The following is a 14,123-nucleotide window of genomic DNA, read 5'->3' as shown; positions in this document are numbered from 1 at the left end:
AGAAGCAGGACTGGACAGAGGGAGAAGTAAATGTTGACGAGAGCCCAACAAAGCCTTAGTCGCCTCCCCCCTCCCCTCTCCCCCTCCACCTCGCCACTTCTGGCCCCTCGGGTAGTTCTGGAGTGCCAGCAGCCCATCAGAGTTATCTCCCAATTATCCAGCAGAGTCTTTATACCCCTCGTCACTCAGTCACAGGATAAGCACTAGCCCAGGAAAGGAATGACCTTGAATGAGGTAGTTCTCTGCAGTAGAGGCAGATTCTGGACGAGGTGGCCAAAGATGCTTCCAGCAGCTGGCATACTGAGTTTTACTTGGAGGAAGACCTGGGTGGTGCAACAATCTGTCACCCACAGACCCCACATTTAAAGTTTTGCTCTTATTTCTAAATGAGTTATATGGACAGTTACTGAAGTCCTTTTGCTATGCATGAGTTGGCTAATTGTAACATTCACATTATACTATAATTTAAAAAAAAAAAACTTGTTCTGGCAGTTTTTTACTTACTAGACAGCTCAAAAAATATAAAATGGTCCTGGCATCTCTCAAATTTTAGAAGGCTCTGGTATCAGTTGGATGTACCACAGGGTGGAAAATGGAGTCCATTTACATGGTTGTAAATTGCTTTGGCATCCTTTTTTTTTTTTTTTTTTTAAGTTTATTTATTTTGAGAGAGAGTGAGAGGGAGAGAAAGAAAGAGAAGTTGTTCACAAGTGGGGGAGGGGCAGAGAGAAAGGGAGAAAATCCTAAGCAGGCACCTCACTGTCAGCATGGAGCCAGATGCAGGGCTCGAATTCACAAACTGTAAGATCATGACTTGAACTGAAATCAAAAGCCAGACGCTTAGCCAACTGAGCCATCCAGGGGCCCTTGCTTTGGCATCTTGAATAAAAAACACCCTGAAGGGCCAGCTCCACGAGGATAGATTGGCATTAGTGCCAAAGAGAAATAAATGAAGGAAGCTGTATGAGTTTCCTGTAGCTGCTGTAACAAATTACATAAGCTTGTTGGTTTAAAACAATAGGAATATATTCTCCCACAGTTCTGGAAGCCAGAAGATCAAAGTCAGTGTCACTTGACTGAAATCAGTAGTCAGCAGGGCGTCACTCTCTCCAATGTATCTAAGGGAGAGTTAATTACTTGCTTCTTCTAGCTCCGGTGGCTGCTGGCTTTTCTTAGCGTGTCTGCATTACTCCAGTCGGCATCCATGATCACACTGTGTTTTACTCTTCTATCTCTGTAAAACCTTTCCATTACTCCAATCTTTTTTTTTTTTTAATTTTTTTAAACATTTCTTTTTCTTTCTTTCTTTCTTTCTTTCTTTCTTTCTTTCTTTCTTTCTTTCTTTCTTTCCTTCTTTCTTTCTTTCGAGTGCAAGAGGGGAAGGGGCAGAGAGAGAGGGAGACACAGAATCCAAAGCAGCCTCTGGGCTCTGAGCCGTGAGCACAGAGCCTGCCACAGGGCTTGAACTCATGAACTGATTCTAACCAAAGTCAGACACTTAACAGACTGAGCCACTCAGGCACACCCACCCTTATAAGATTACTTCAATCTTATAGGGATACTCAGGATTGCATTTGGAGTCCGCTCTGATAATTTAGAATAATGTCTCCATCTCAAGATTCTTAATTAAATCTGCAACATCTCCTCACCGCACCCTCCACCCCCAGCCCCAGCCTGTAACATTCACAGGTTCCAGGGAGGCCTCTATTCTGTCTACTACAGGATAGATTTTAATTCTTTGCTTTGGGTCCATAAGCCTCGGAACTATTTGCTTTTCATCTGGCCCAAGAGCAAGCGCGTAGTAAATTGTATCTAGGGTGGGGCACCAGGGTGGCTCAGTTGGTGAGTTCGAGCCCCCCATTGGACCACTCCTAACAGTGCAGAGCCTACTTGGGACCCTCTCCCTCCCTCTCTGTGCACTGCTTGAGAGTGCACTCTTGCTCTCTCTTAAAATGAATAAATAAACTTAAAAAATAAACTGTGTCTAGTGAGTATAATGATGGAGAAGCTAGAATTTCACCCTGCAGCACTTTGAGACTCACTGTAGGAAGGCCATCTTTGTGAGAGCAGGGACTTCTGCTCTGTTTCAAAACCACAAGAGACCCAGGTTGACAATGAAGAGTGCATACTCAGGAAGGATTGTCTTCCTCCACATTTGATTATTGAAAAATATTTCTGGAACACGCATACTTTAAATATACCAGAAAGATATTTTTTAGATGTCCTAACACCAGTTTCTGGCTTCTTATCACATATCAGGTTATCTCAGTTCTCAGAAACCTGACCAGAGTTAAAAGTTAGAAAGGGAAAGGGATTATCTGTTTACAGCATGGTCTAGAGAATTTTAAAACAATAGACCTTCCACCGAATGGGCAAATTTCCTCTTGGTGGGGGTTATGTGGAAACATTCTCTCCTGTTTTAGGCCCCCTTGAAGAGCTATTTCAAAAATAAACTTCCGTATGTAACCCAATGATAACAGAAGGAAGATTCTCTACTTTCCTATCATTCATTTTTCAGCTTTGCGTGATGCTCTTGCTGATAGAGGAAGAATGGAGATTTGCTTTTGAGGCCAAGGCATTTGCTGAGGGAACAGCACCTGTTACTCTCTGGCTGGTACCCTTGTGTGTAAAGTACCTTCCTCTTGGCTTGACAGAAATTAGGTCATTGCCCACGTGTTTCGGGCTGCTGCATTAAGACACAACATTCTCATTTTAAAGCTAATCATGCACAGACATAAACGCTGTCCACAGCTATGGTTGTTCTACTATTGCTGTTTAGATTGATCCTTTAAAAAAAAAAATCACATTACAACATTACAAACAGTGGTTGAATTTATTTGAATCATCTACTGCTGAGAGCCAAGCTGCTTCCAGATTATGTAACAGGTATTCAGAATGTGGAACTCAACAAATCTCTGGTTTCTCAGGCTGCTTACCCTTGGCTCAGCTGCCTCTGTCACTGAGTCATCAACAGATTTACTCTGAGGGACCCAGTATTCCATTTTGTTTCAGCTCCCACATCAGAACCTAATACTTATTCATGTTCTCTGCATGAGTTTCTTGGGACATTTCTGTTTACCCACAACCTTCCTGCCGCTATTAAATAGGAGGCTATGTGCCAGAGTCAACATTATTCAATTTACATCATCAACATTTGAAAAAGCTTGTTTTCAGTGCTGCTCTGTCCTAGGAACACAGTGGATGCCTGCCTGAGGAAGGAGTTCACATTTCCTTCACCCTCAAGGCCTTTAAATCTAAGTAAGTTTCCTGGTGCCACTTTATACTGATGCTTTAAAAATTTATTTTAAAAATACTTTCCCAGATTCTTATAAAGCAGAAATAAAACTTCAAGTACCCATTTAAAAGTATATTTAGTATTTTTATTTCATCTTTTCAAGGATCATATATTTTCACCTTATTCTTGATCCTAACTCTTTGAGAATCACTGACATGGGAAGATTTTTTTGTCGGCTATTTTTAGATGTCTATAATTCTGCTTTTAAAAATTCAAATAACAAGTAGGCAGAGATCTGCTAAGTGAGCTGCTCTAATCACAAAGCCCCAACATCACTGCTCTGGTCCTGGCTAAGGATTCGTTTTAAGATTTTTGTGGACAGCATTGTTCATCGTTTAGAAACTCTGTATTAGTTTTGTTTTCTTTGTAAGGGGTAACCTTGTAGTGGTTGTTTAATGCTTGGTTATCTCCTTAATGTTTGTAACTATTGTAACAATGGGTAGGATTATAGGTGCATGCAGTATGTCCCAAATCATGTACATGACAGGTTGTCCCCAATTTATGATGGTTTGACTTAAGGATTTTTTTTTTTTTTTTTTTGACTTTGGGGCAAAAGCAAGAAACATTCAGCAGAAACCATACTTTGAATTTTTGAATTTGGATTTTGCCTTGGACTAGAGGTGTGTGGTCCAGCCCTCTTTCCTGATGCTGGACACCAGCAGTGGGCTATCACTCTCCTTTAGCAGAGCCATCTGAAGGGTGAACAACTGATAGACCTACCGCCATTCTGTACCCAGATGACCATTCTGGGTTTCACTTTCAGTACCGTTTTCATTACATTACATGAGATTTTCAACACTTTATTACAAAATAAGCTTTGTGCTAGATGATTCTGCCCAACTATAGGCTAATGTAAGTGTTCTGAGCACCTGTAAAGTAGATTAGGCTAAGCTCTGATGTTTTGTAGGTGAGGTGTATTAAATGCATTTTCAACTTCTGATATTTTCCAGCTGTGTTGGGTTTATCAAGACACAACTCCATCCTAAGTTGGGGAAGATCTGTACTAAAATAATATAACTGAAGAAATATGTGAGCATGCAGTGATCAGAGCTCAGAATAAAGGTGTCTTGGCCCAATTTTGAAGCAAGAGTCAGAATGCCTCTGATTTACACCCTTAGGGAAGATAAGTGAAATTGGTGATACTTTTGTTGGCAACTATACATCAGGCCTTTTGCATAGATTATCCCACTAAATCCCAGTGTGGCCATTTGCTAGCTGTGTTATCTTGGGCATGTTACTTAACAATTTTGTGCCTCAATTTCCCTATTTTGTAAAAATAAAACAAAACAAAATCAAGAAGCCAAACACTCAGACTTATTCCAATTTAATCTTATTAAAGATTACGTGGACCTTGTTAAGCCTAGTGCCTGGCACAGAATAAACACCATGTGAATGTTCACTATTAACGTACCCACTGATAAAGAAACTGAGGTTCTGAGAGACCGGAGAACTTAGGTTAAAGAACTTGGAAGAGAGTGGACTTGAAGCCCATACACTGTTCTGCATACCACGTAGTTTTTCATTTTAATCTTGGCTCTATTGTTTAGCTATTGTTTAGGTAAGTCACTTCATATTGTGGGGCCTTGATTTCATTGTTTGTAAAACAAAAGTGTGAGAGTTAATAACATTTATGGCCCCTTGCAATCCTTATATTCCATAAATGTTATCATCAACTTTGGTGACCTGTGACCACTGGAGGAAAATTTGTTTCTCTGTAGAAATGGGCAGGAACTGAAACAGTTGACCCTCAGCATATAGAGATGGTTGTAAAAGGTGGACAATAGTATCACCAGTGGAAGGTTCCTCCATGTTGGGGAAAGTTCACCCGCAGCAGTTGTGTTTAAGATGTCTTTGCAGCAGATAGGCTACTCTCCAGGGTTGGGAAAGGAAGAACTTGTTCCTTTTGTTACACGTGAATCCAGGAAATAACCTAAATTCATCTGATAACACTAAAATGCAAGATAAATTAATGGGGGGCAAACTCAGGCTTTGGTAAAACAGGAACAATTGAAAAAGGGAACGCTTTTCAGACTTTGGTAGCCACGTGAGTGAGACCGAACACCCATGGCAGTCCTGAAGTTTTCTTAGGCACCCAAGAAAAGAGTTAGGTGGCACCAAAGTTATTTGACACCCTTAATCTGAAAGATGGTAAACACAAGTTCCTTCCAAATGCTGAGTCATGCTTGTGATGACACAGAGAAACACCTAAGACTCCAACTTTCCTGAGATACTGGTCTTTAGTAGATTGCTTCCTGCTGAAATAATTACTTCATGTTTTTAGATTTACTTATGGGGAGTGCTTCCCCTCCTACACCCTCACTAAGTTGTTTTGGGTTTTTTTTTTTTTTCCCCTTTTTTAGCCCTCAACCTGTTTGTTTGGTTTTGTTTTAATTCCATGAGCAAAAAGAAGATGTGGCAAGTATATATGTGTGTAGGCAAGGTTGTTTGTTTGTTTTTTTTAACATATATATTGTTGGTGGATCTAATGCAATAATAATTCCTAAATTAATGATTATTCCCCTCCTCCCCACAAAATTATCTTTATAGTAAAAAGAAATTGCTTAAGCATCTTGAAATTTACACTCCTGTCAGATAACCTAATTAGCAACTGAACTTTCAGTGGAATTCTTGTCCTAATAAGTCAGACAAAGGGGCAGACATAGGCAAAAAGCTACTTTGGGTACTCATAAATAGTATATTAAGTTTTAAAGCGATATGTATAAGGCTAAAAGGAACAATTTATTTTAATATTGTATTCCGTCTAGAAAATATTGATGGAATAAACAGAGGATAATTTTGGGTTTTGTAAGTTTCTGTGAGTCTTAAAGCAGAGTAGCGTAAACCTTTGCGTTTGGAAATTATCTAGTGTTTATCTTTAAAAATGAACAGTGTTTAGCCACTTTTGTCATGAACAAGTGGATGCCTAATTTATGCTGAATACTTACAAATTACCATGTTTTATGCAGTAATTGGAAGTAACTTTTATAACAATTTTCTATTTTGGGGCACCTGGGTGGCTAGGTTGGTTAAGCGTCTGACTCTTGATTTCTGTTCAGGTTCTGATTTCACAGTTTGTAGGATGGAGCCCCTGCATGGGGCTGTGAGCTGACAGTGCAGAGCCTGCTTGGGATTCTCTCTCTCTCTCTCTCTGCCCCTCCCCCTCTGACATTAATTCTCTCAAATTAAATAAACATTTAAAAAATAACAGTTTTTTTAATTTTAAAATTATTTTTTCAAGGCTGTGGTTGAGATTAGATGTATTTAGAGAGGATGGAGATATGGAGCCAAAGGTGGGTTGTTTAGAAAAAGAAGGTCCAGAGTGACCGGTAGGCTCATGATGGTAAGTTTCTTGTCTCTCCTTGCCTAAGCCCTCCCATATCCACCTTTTCCTTTGGTGCTTTTCCTGAAATCCAGCAGATGCCTAGTGTCCTTCTGCTCTCCTCTGGTCGCTCTTGGCCCCAGTTTTGGCAAATGAAATTATGTCCGATGCTTCTGACTTTTCTCAGCTCCTCAAAATCCTCTACCTTCTCCCCTGTTCTATGCCATCAGTCTGACTTTGGTTTCGGCCATTAGGGATGGCCATGGGTTATTGAGAACCGAATCCCCACTGGCTTGTTAGCTAGCAAGGTGACCAGGATTTTGTGGGGGGGGAATAAACAGTAGACATAATAGAGTCTGGGACAAATCGTTCATCTAAACATTCATTTCAAATCAGTAAACACTTATCAAACATCTATTGTGTCATAGGCACTGTGGTAGATACCAGGGTACAGAAGGAAATAGGTGGTCTCCATTTTCCAAGAACTGAACCGTTCTGGGAGAATTAGTGTGAAGGAAACACAGGAGTGACACTTCAGTTCAACCAGATTATTCCCTTTCTGGGTAACCTGTTGCTTTTCTAGATAAATGATATAGAATTGGGATTTGAACAAAATGTGGAAACAGTGCTTTGTTACAGGGGTTCTCTGTAATACCTGAGGGGAATGTTTAAGCAGTTGTTCACAAGCTTTAGTGTGCAAGAGAATCACTGAAAGAGCTTGTTAAATCAGATAGCTAGGTGCCAGCCCCAGAGTTTAGGGATCAAGTAGTTGGGAGTGAAGCCGAGAATTTGTATTTCCATTAAGTTCTTCGATGCTCTTGCTGGCTCCCACCACTGCCCTTTCAGAGCCCCAGTTTTAAACGTAAGGATTTCCAGGTTCCATCTAGCTTGGTGTGGGAGTGGGAACCTGGGACTGATCATTTTATACCCGCCTTCCCATTCTAATATGGATCCAAGGTTGAGAACCATTTGGACAGGCTGGTTTCCTGACATTTACTGTGAGCTTGGGACCCAATGAATCTACCCATTACTTTATGCCAATTACAAGAGTTATGACTTAATTAAATTATGACTTAAATTAGTAAATGACTTAATAAGTAATTGGCTTTAAAAAACCCAGCACTGCGATTTTGGTTCAAGCTAATTTGGCTGCCTTCCTTTGGAAGGTCTTTCCAACCCTCCCCTGGGTATTTTCCAACACCACGGTAGAAACCTTCTTTGCAAAACTCCCAGAGGTTGTTGGAGGAAAGGTCTTAAGGATATGGGGTCCATTTGAGCCCCATGTGCGCCCTCCCTGGGTCCACTTGGGCTTGCTTAGCTCTGGTGGTTCCAAGTAAGCTGGGCATGCTCAGTGGGCAGGGTCGGTTTTAGGGGGTGCATCTGGGAAGCCTGCTGCTCCGCTGCCGGGGCTCTGCGCCTCCCCCCACCTGTATGAGGCCGGGCCTGAGGCGCCTTCGCTCGGCATCCCCCCCCCCCCCCCCCCCCCCCCCCCCCCCCCTCCCGGCGCCCGCCGGGGCTTGGCCTTCCCTGCGGGTTCCTGCGCTGACATTCAGCGGGCAGGTCGGGAGGTCGAGAGCGTGCGGAGGGGGTCCGCGCGAGGGCTTTGGGCTCTGACGGCCGGGTCCCAGGGGTCCGCCCGCTTCCTAGAAGCGTTTCTAGGCCCAGGGAAGCCTTTCTGCCGAGGAGGGGAAGCCAGATCCGGGGGCGGACGATGAGAAATCAGGTAAGCCAGCCCGCCGGCGTGCAGGCGGGCTGGTGTCTCCTCTCTCGCGGGCAGGTGGCCAGGGCCGAGGCAACCGGGCACCTCCCCCACCGTCCCCGGGCCTAGCCCAGCCCAGGCTTTCCGGCCCGCGAGCAAGGCGGGGCGCGAGGCGGGAGCCGCAGCCCGGGGCGAGGGCCAATGCCTCGGCGCGCCGCCGCCCCACCCGGCGGGCCCCGCGGCCCCGCGGCCCCGCCAGGTCACGTTCATCGGGCGGCGGGGACCTCGGTCGCCCGCCGCCCGCTGGTTCGCGACGCTTCACCCCTTCGCCTCGGCCCCGGCTCCCGCCCCCACTTCCGCGTTTCCCTGCAGGGCCGAGCGGCCCGGGCGGGAGGAATCCGGGCGGGACGCGGCCGCCGCGCCAGCCCCAGGGGAGGGAGGAGGAGCGGCAGCGGGGAGGGGTGGGGGGGAGGAAGTCGCCGGGGAGGCGGGGCCGCGGCGGGTTGCACTGGCCCGGGCTGCCCGGGAGTGACAGCCACGCGCGCCTCGCCGCGAGGATCAGGGCCGAGTCTCTGATTCGGGGGGAGGCAGAGACTCCGCCCCGCCGGGAGGAACTGGGGGCTCCTGCGCTCCCCTCGCGCGACAGGACCGATCTCAGGTGTGTGCTTCCTGGGAGACCCCCTTCCCGCGCCCCCGGGGTCGTGGCGGAGAGCAATCCCGTTCTGACCCGGGCGAGTCCTCTAGGACTCCGGCGTTGGCTGGGGGGTGGGAGAGAGTTTAGGGTTTCTCCCCAGCAACAGAAGGGGGACTCATTCTCGAGTAGGGGTTAGTATTTACATTTTGGCGGGCGGCGGGGTGTAATTCATTTGGGGCGAGGGTTGGTATCTCATGGAAAGTTTGCGGCAAACTTTTGGCTTGTGGATGCCGCTCTCCTCCTGAGGATTGGCGCTCCCTTCTGAAGCAAGGGAGGAAAAGATTCTAGAAGGGGGGCTGAGGCTCCGTTGAGGACCTTAGCTGCTGGAGTGTGACAGTCCCAGGAGGAAATGGGTAGTGTACACCGATGAGCCTAAAACAGCCCCTCAGCTTCTCTGAGCAAAAATAGATTTGCAGAGCGCTTTGGCAGAAAGGTAGAGAGAGCCCTGTGAATGAAGTGCTGCTCTCAGCAGTTGGTGTCTACACGGCCTTCTACCTTATGCACGGGAGCATTCACTTGCTAACAGCCTTCCTTGAGAGTTTCAGAGTAACTTACAACCAAATTCTCACAGCCTTAGTGACATGGGCCAACCCACATTACACATCCCATTATACCTATCATGAGAGGCAGCGGTAGACACAGCTAACAGTTAATTTGGTCAGCTTATAAATAGTTTTGTATAATTAGGTGAGGGAAGGGCGGGTGACTTACACCATTTGTTGCTTAAAACAAAACTGTTAGAATTTTGCATATGTTTCAAGTTTGATGTGCAGTGTATTTTTGGACTGTGGACGGTAATGGCAATTGCCACACTGGGGCCAGGCCCTTCCTGCCTGCTTCTGACTACTGTGGTCCCTGAGTTCTACAGGGACAGCTGGGTGCCATTGCCCAATGGATACCATGTGCAGCCTGGGGAACTTTATGCTGTGGATGTTGAAACGCCTTTGTGTTCCTCGTAAGGACATGTGTCAAGTTACAATACTGTCTTGATTTTTAAAAATCAACTTTTCAAATAAAGCAGTGTTACCTTAGTAAAAACTGGATAAGAGGCGGTGTTTTGAGTTTGACAAACAACATTGTGGGAGCTGTCCATTCTGGTATCTCACACAGTCATTTTGTAAAGAAACTGAGCATTATTAAAGCTATCCTTTGTTTTCCCTCTCTCTGATTTATTTATTTTTTATTTTTTTAATGTTTATTTATTTTTGAGAGACAGAGTGTGAGCAAGGGAGGGGCAGAGAGAGGGAGACACAGAATCTGAAGCAGGCTCCAGACTCTTAGCTGTCAGCACAGAGCCCCATGTGGGGCTCAAACTCACAGACCACGAGATCATGACCTCAGTCGAAGTCTGACACGTTTAACCGACTGAGCCACCCAGGTGCCCCTCCCTCTCTCTGATTTATTAAAAGATGTATTGAGGGCTTAGTAATGGGCCAGAAGGCCGCAGTGTTACCAATTGTCATGGGTTTTATCCCCTCCCCCTTTAGTTCTTGTAACTATTTAATCTCATTATAGCTATTTAAAGAGGTTTGATTATCATTGTAAGTAAATCATATTGGCAAACTATTATAACTCTGAAATTATTCTGTCCGGTTATTTGTTTTCTGTCTCTCATCACGAGAATGTAAATTCCATGAGAAGAGTTGGTCTGCTTCACACAGATTCCTATTTCTAGTGCCTAGAATGGTGACTAACTAGTAACAAGTGCTCAATAAATATTTTCTCAATGAATGACTGAACTGTGGGACAAACTCTAGCTGAGTGTAGTGGGGGGAAGAAAACAAGACTTCGGCCTTTGGTAACCTGCTCAAACTCACGGAGCCTCAATTATCTCATTGGCACAGTGTGGATAATATATGATATAACATATGTAAAATTGCTAGTGATGTACCTGTTAGGGGGTAGACTTCAAAATATTAGCTTCCTTCCTTCTTACATGTTTTCCTTTTTGTATTCAAAAGGGAAAGAATTGGGCAAAGAATAGAACATTTAGCTCTTGCTGCTTGTGCTTGAATTATCCAGGCATTATCTCCTTTCCTGTGGTGTGGGTGCTTAAGGGGGAAGGTGGTTAGTGGGAATCCCTTATTACAGAAGGAAACAGTTTTCCAGATAAGTATCCAATTTCTCCTCTTTATTTAAAAAAAATTTTTTTTTTTAACGTTTATTTATTTTTGAGACAGAGAGAGACAGAGCATGAACTGGGGAGGGGCAGAGAGAGAGGGAGACACAGAATTGGAAGAGGCAGAGAGAGAGGGAGACACAGAATTGGAAGAAGGCTCCAGGCTCTGAGCCATCAGCCCAGAGCCCGACACAGGTCTCGAACTCATGGACCGTGAGATCGTGACCTGAGCTGAAGTCGGACGCCCAACTGACTGAGCCACCCAGGCGCCCCTCCTCTTTATTTTTATTATTTTTTTTTTTCTAACGTTTTTTATTTATTTTTGGGACAGAGAGAGACAGAGCATGAACGGGGGAGGGGCAGAGAGAGAGGGAGACACAGAATCGGAAACAGGCTCCAGGCTCCGAGCCATCAGCCCAGAGCCCGACGCGGGGCTCGAACTCACGGACCGCGAGATCGTGACCTGGCTGAAGTCGGACGCTTAACCGACTGCGCCACCCAGGCGCCCCTCCTCTTTATTTTTTTTTATGTGATGACGTTTCTGCTTAGCTTTTTCAAAACTTGAGTCTTTCTGCTTGTCAACACCAGAACTCACAAGGGTGTCCCTAAGTGCAGAAACAGCACTTCAGAGAGAACATCGGAAATAAAACACATTTGACCTTGAACAACTTGGGTTTGAACGGTGTATGTCCATTTTTATGCAGATTTTTTTCGATAAATACAGTATACTACTGTGAATGGATTTTTTCTTTACGATTTCCTTCTTTGAAAAGTTTATTGATTTTGAGAGCGAGAAAAAGAGTGAGGACACACACACATGAACGGAGGAGGGGCAGAGAGAGAGGGAGAGAGAGAAGGCCAAGCAGGCCGCATGCTCAGCACAGAGCCCAGCATGGGCTCGATCCCACGACCGTGAGATCGTGACCTGAGCCAAAATCAAGTGTCAGAAGGGTCTGATGCTTAACTAACTGAGCCATCTAGGCACCCCTTTTTTATAATTTTCTTAATAACATTTTCTTTTCTTTAGCTTACTTTATTATAAGAATACAGTGTATATTACATATAACATACAAAATATGTGTTAATCAACTCTGTTATCAGTAAAGCTTCTAGTCAACAGTAGGCTATTAATAGTCAAGGTTTTGGGAAGTCAGAAGTTACATGTGGATTTTCAATTGTGCAGGGGGTCAGCACCCCTAATTCCTGCATTGTTCAGAGGTCAAATGTACATTTAGCTCTTGACTTCTTGAATGCAGTTTTTTGTAGGCTTGTGTAGCATTATTACATAGTAGCAAGTGCTAGAAAAAGAAAAACTATGGTTTTCTTGCTTTTGAGAGAGTTTGTTTAACAAGGTAAAATATATGGATGTAAAACATTCAAGGACCAGCATAAGATCTCTCATAATCATATACCCATTGAGAGAATGTTGGCTTTAACTGAGTGGTTATGAAGGGGAGATATTAATGTGGGCTCAAATAGTTGAGACAGTTTTGTGGTGAAGACAATGTCACTTTAGCTACAGAGAGACCTCAAGTTTCCTGAAGATTACAGCAAAAAAGAGGTCAGCATTGTATCATGAATGTTTGCTATTTTGTATTTCAGCATATTGAAAAAGCCAGCACAACCCTAAGCTTTCAAAAATGAACTTTCTGTGGAAAAGTATTAAAAGCCTACAGTAAAATTCTGTATGTGCACTAAATAACACTTTTCACTATATCTCTGAAGTTTTAAAGCCTAGGATTGGAGTTAAGAATTGTAACTCGTCATTCTTGCCACTTTTAACCCACTTGCATAAAAATGTATCACGTGGCCTGCCTGTTACTCTTTCCAGTTGTATATAATGGGATATATTTTTTATCTGATGTTTCCAGAGAAAATTACTGGTCATGAGTTGTGGGATCTCCACAACTGGCTAATTTCAGGATTGTTGTTTAATGAGATAGGGAAGGACTGACTGGAACTAGACTAAGAAGAAGAAGAAGATGATGATGATGATTTAATGTTTTTTATTTAATTTTGAGAGACAGAGAAAGACTGAGTGTGAGCGGGGGAGGGGCAGACAGCGAGGGAGACACAGAAACCAAAGCAGGCTCCAAGCTCTGAGCTGCCAGCACAGAGCCCGATGCAGGGCTTGGACTCATGAATCTTGAGATCATGACCTGAGCTTGAGCCGAAGTCGGACTCTCAATCGACTGAGCCACCCAGGTGCCCCAAGAAGATTATTATTGATGTGTTTCTAGATGCTCATCCACATACTTAGATAATTCCATCAAAATTCATTACCTTTGAGGTAAGAAGAAAACTCAGAGGTTGTGTTCTAGAGGAAGAAGCAGCTAGTAAAGGGCATGGTGTACATTTCCTTGTTGACATGATGGGGGAAAGAAAAGGAGGAGGGAGAGATGATTATATTCAACTTCAGTGAGAAAGACCAGGGCTAAGGCAAGCCAAGACATCTCTAGCAACTTCAGAGTAGACCTCTTCCTGTATTATCTGACCAGGGATTGATCTCCGGAACTTTTCAGGAAAAGGAAACGCGGCAGCCAACAGTTTGAATACCTGAGGATGTTTAGGTAATGATTGTGGTCAGAGTTTGTCCAGAACTCTGATTCTGTGTCCTGACATGAATGACACCATGTTTTTTGTTTTTTGCGTTTTTTTTTTTTGTTTGTTTGTTTGTTTTTTCTTGTTTTCCAGGATTTTCATCTTTTGTTGTGAGTTTCTACTGCCTCTTTGGGTTAAATATTTCTTCCTAGATCATATCTGTGCTCTTGTTTCCCATTTTTCAGCTGAATTTTTTATGTTGGTTCTTTCAAAATCAGATTTCTGACTTATGCAGCAGACAAAACATGGTTTCCAATTTTAATTAGGTCAAGTTGGCATTTGGTCAGTTCACTAAAATTAGTAGGAGAAAACTAATTAATGGAAAATGTTTCCCCCCTACCTAAAAATTTATTGTGATGTATGTATTAACAAAATTTTAAATCATTATTTGGGAAC

General features: G+C 43.8%; 1 protein-coding gene across 3 annotated transcripts in view; it reads left to right on the top strand.

Moving 5' to 3' along the window:
• Positions 1-14,123, top strand: part of GPD2 (glycerol-3-phosphate dehydrogenase 2) — a 232,884-nt gene that overhangs the window by 82,388 nt on the left and 136,373 nt on the right. The window contains exon 1 of one of the 3 annotated variants that reach the window (XM_049615623.1): positions 8,884-8,971. The exons of the other annotated variants lie outside the window; for them this stretch is intronic. The gene's annotated coding sequence lies outside the window, so the exon portion shown is untranslated. Of the gene's footprint in view, positions 1-8,883; positions 8,972-14,123 lie in introns of those variants that run through there. 3 annotated transcript variants of the gene reach the window in all.

This window comes from Panthera uncia, assembly GCF_023721935.1.
Source record: "Panthera uncia isolate 11264 chromosome C1 unlocalized genomic scaffold, Puncia_PCG_1.0 HiC_scaffold_3, whole genome shotgun sequence".
Lineage (NCBI taxonomy): Eukaryota > Metazoa > Chordata > Mammalia > Carnivora > Felidae > Panthera > Panthera uncia.
The sequence above is the reverse complement of the archived record's forward strand: the minus strand, read 5'-3'. Positions and strand labels throughout refer to the sequence as shown.